This window comes from Octodon degus, unplaced genomic scaffold (genome assembly GCF_000260255.1).
Source record: "Octodon degus isolate 3935 unplaced genomic scaffold, OctDeg1.0 scaffold00078, whole genome shotgun sequence".
NCBI lineage: Eukaryota > Metazoa > Chordata > Mammalia > Rodentia > Octodontidae > Octodon > Octodon degus.
The window spans coordinates 8684120-8688487 of record NW_004524654.1 but is presented as its reverse complement, the minus strand read 5'-3'; positions in this window follow the sequence as shown (position 1 = coordinate 8688487).

The following is a 4368-nucleotide window of genomic DNA, read 5'->3' as shown; positions in this document are numbered from 1 at the left end:
AATAAACATCTGAAGTGCTACCAGATTCCTGATGTTACCTCTCTCAGCTTCGCATGTGGGCAACAGAAATACCTTTGGTTTATATAGGTATTTTTCTAAACAGACTCAGGTTCACTTTCTATATCTATAAAGTTTTGCGTAGGAAACTTGCCTGGTGTGATGGCCAGTTTTATATGTTAACCTGATGGGGCTAAAGGATGGACAAACAGCTTGGAAAACATTGTTTCTAGATGTTTCCATAATTCAGGGTGTCTCATAAGAAATTGGCATTTGAGGGGCCGGGGAGATGGCTCAGTAGAATAAGCGCTTCCCTGGCAAGTGCAAGGGCCTGAGTTCAATTCCCAGTTACACAAAAAAAAAAAAAAGAAGAAGAAAAAAGAAATCGGCATTTGAGTCAGCAGACTGAGTAAAGAAGATAAGCTCTCACCAGTGTGGGCATTGCTCACTGCGTTCAAGGCTAAATAGAAGCACTTCCCTGGCAAGCGCAAGGGCCTAAGTTCAATCCCTGATTCTGCCAAAAAAAAAAGGCTAAATAGAACAAAATAAGCCTCTCCCTCTTCCCTCTCCTCTCTCCCCTCTCAAGAAATATTAGAGTTCTTGTATTCTGGGGGTGGGGCAGGCACCCAGGTGTGCAATATATAGCTGTATTTATTTCAAAGTATTTCAAAAAGTGTTTTAGAAAGCAAAATGAAAAGACAAAAGGAAACTAAAAAATCATGACAGCTAAAAATGTCAAGATAAGGAACAATCTCTAAGCAAGTGGAGGAAGTAGGATCTTAGGTAAAGACCTGGTAAGTTTGAAACAATAATGGAGTGCAGAAAGCAATATCCTGGACACCTTGGTGTCCGTCCCTCTCAAAGAATTTTCCAAACTAAAGAGAACATCAAAGGCCCGGGGAGATAGCTCAGCGGCATAAGCGCCTGCCTGGAAAGTGCAAGGTCCTGAGTTTGATCCCTGGAACTGGAGAGAGAGAGAGAGGGAGAGAAAGAGAGAGAGAGAGAGAGAGAGAGAGAGAGAGAGAGAGAGAGAGAGAGAACATCAATTTATGGATTCAAGAACTACTAAAGAGTCCAAGTAACTATAAGCACATGCCTGTAATCCCAGCACTCTAGGAGGCTGGGGCAAGAGGATCACAAGCCTGAACCAAGTCTAGGCAACTTGCAAGCTTAGTAAGACCCTGCCTCTAAAAAAGAAAAGAAAAAAACGAGGCCAGGGAGATAGCTCAGCCGTCTAAGCACCTGCCTGCAAGCACAAGCACCTGGGTTCGATCCCCTGTAGTATGTACCATGCTGAGCTGGCCACAGAAACCAGGTGTGGTGGTGCACACCTGTAATCCCAGTGCTGGGGAGGCTGAGACAGGAGGACCACTATGAATCTGAGCAGCATGGCAAGACCTTGTTCCAAATACATAGATAAATATGTACATATATAAATGATTACAATATAAAAAGAAAAAAAAAGGCTGAGGGTGTAGCTCAGTGCAAAGGCCCAACCAAATAGAATTACTAAAAACTAAATGCAAAGAAAAGATCATTGGAACCAGGGAGATGGCTCAGTGGAATAAGCACTTGCCTTGAGGCAAACACAAGGACCTGAGTTCAATTCCTGGTTCCGCAAAAAAAAAAAAAAAAAGATCATTTCTACCGTAGAGCACCAAAAGAGAAAAAATATATATTATTGTCAACATCACAACAATTACACTGACAGGGCTGGCCAGATAGCTCTGCTGACTAAAGCACCTGCTTAAGCAGAGCACAGGGACCGGGGTTCAATCCCCGGTGTGCCGTGCCTGGCCCCTCCTCTGGGGCATGCGAAGATGGCAACTGAGTCTGGGCGTGATGGCACATGCCTGTAATCCCAGTGCTTGGGAGGCTAAAAACAGGCGAATCACTATGAGTCTGATCTGTGTAGTGAGACCCTGTAGACCCTGTCCTAAATACATTGAAGAAAAAAAAAATTACACTGACAGTCGGCTTCTCAACAGAAGCAATAGAAGCCAGGCGGCAACAGAAAGATAAATTTACAAGTGCTGAAAGAAGATATGTGCTAGCCCTAGAGCTCCATCACCACCCCTCAAAATTCCTTTCTTTGTTTTCTTCTGTATACAATTTCTGTCCCGCTCCCAACCTCTCTGGCTGCTCTTCAGACTTTTTCCATTCCATCTCCGAGGCGGTGTTACCCGCTGTGCAGATTCGTCCCCCCACACCCTGCCTGGTCCTGGGAAGGAACTGTCATTGGAGGATGCACACCATTATTCAATGCCAGAACTGTAAAGATTATTATCGTACCAAATGCTGCTTCTCCCTAACTCCTCCCTTGTCTTCCCCTGGGTCTCCTAGCAGATAAGCCCGAGCCCTCCCCCACGTATCCTCCCCATCTTTGTGTATTTTTCTCCATATTGAGTTCTTAATAAGTTCCTCAGTACTTTCCCCAATTTACCAGTATTCTAATTCCACCAGATTTTGAATTTGTCCCAGTTTTACTTACAACTTAAAGGTACCCTTAAGAAGTGAAGCTCTGGGTTTGGGGATGCAGCTCAATGACACTGCATAGGCTCAGCACATAGATAAGGCCCTAGCTGTGTCCCCCACACCACTGGGCGTCTAATACTCTGAAGGCTGCTAGATTTGATTACACCTCTTACAATGTACACAAGAGAGGGGCTGGGGAGATGCCTCAGTGGAATAAGCGCTTCCCTGGTAAGCGCAAGGGCCTGAGTTCAATCCCTGGTTCCGCAAAAAAAAAAAAAGTACACAAGAGAATGACGAAGCAAGTTTAAATTGCCGGAATGTAATAAAATTTAAGAAAGAAACAATCTAAAAAGAATAAACAAAGTAAGTTATGTAAAATCTAGGAACTCCTGTTCATCAAAAAGCCAGCATAAAAGAAAAACACAAACTGGAAGAAGATATCTGGCATGTGTTCTTAAAACATATAAAGAAAATTTACGAGGGCTGACGAGACAGCTCAGGAGACTAAGCACCTGCTTGGCAAGTTCAGGGACTGGAGTTCCATACCCAGCGTCACGTGCCGAGCTGAGTGCCCCACCCCCGCACACTGAGCCAGCCACCAAGACCAGGCATGGTGACACACGCCTGCAATCTCAGCGCTGGGGAGGCTGAAAACAGGAAGATCACTACAATTCCAAGCTGCATAGTGAGACCCTCTACCAAATACATACAATAAGAATAATAATAATTCAAACAAAAGTTAAATGTCAGCACTTGGCACCATCTTTTTTATTTTTTTATTTTTTTTTTTTTCAGAACTGGGGATTGAACTCAGGCCCTTGCACTTGCCAAGGCATGGTGGTGCACACCTCTAATCCCAGCACTCAGGAGGCTGAGGCAGGAAGATCACTATGAGTTTGAGACCAGCCCGGTCTACTCATTGAATCCAAGGCCAACCTAAACTACATAATGATAACCTTGTCTCAAAAAACAAAATGAATAAACAAACAAATAAAATAATGCCATATGGATGAGCCTAAGACCCTAAAGTGTACTTACTACTAACATCTTGTAGGATAGGATCTGATTTACAACATAAAATATTTCTGTTCTGTCTTGAACCTGAAGACCCTCCTCTATAGGACTGTGGCTCCTACTCCATAGATGGGGCGTGACAGCGAGGCAACCCTGTTGCCATTTCCTCCCGCCTCCTTAGCTTTGAGGTCACTGTCACACATTCTCACAGGCGCCCTCTCTCTCTCTTCCACTCTTCCTTACCAAGTACTATTCCTACAGGTTGCCCTTTTAACCAGAGTCTAACGCTACACTTTCTGACTGGGAAACTGCCATAGTCACACGCCTTGCATTGCCTGACAATGTGGGCTTCACTGTGGTCCCATCAGATCACCTCGTACCTGGCACCGCTGCACAGGCCCCAGGGACTCCTGGCCTGACCCTGCACAGAGCGGTGGCCAAAGGCTGCATGCAAGCCGTCTGTCAATCACAAAGTCACATGCAGAGTTTTCCTTTTATAAACGTAACTGCGTTACCTTTGCCCGGCAGTTATCATCCTTATTTCTTACAGGGTGTTATGGTTTGTGTGTACTCGTCTCACACGCCCCACCCAACCCCACCCCACCCCCAAAGACTCATGCAGTCAGGGGACAGCTTCTGGAGTTTGTGACTGATCATTGTGGGTGTGGGTGCTGCATCTGCCCTGGAGCAGGTAATCTGCAGTACAGTGTGAGGAGGGGAGAGGGGCTAGCTCGCTGCAGGAGCTACTGCCACTCCCTTGGCTCTTTGCTCTTTTGCAGCCATGAAGGGCTGCTCTGTGCCCTGTGCCACTCTGCCTTGGAGCCAGCTGAGGATGGACTGAAACCTCCACTAACTGTGAGCTAAATAAACCTTTCCTCCCTG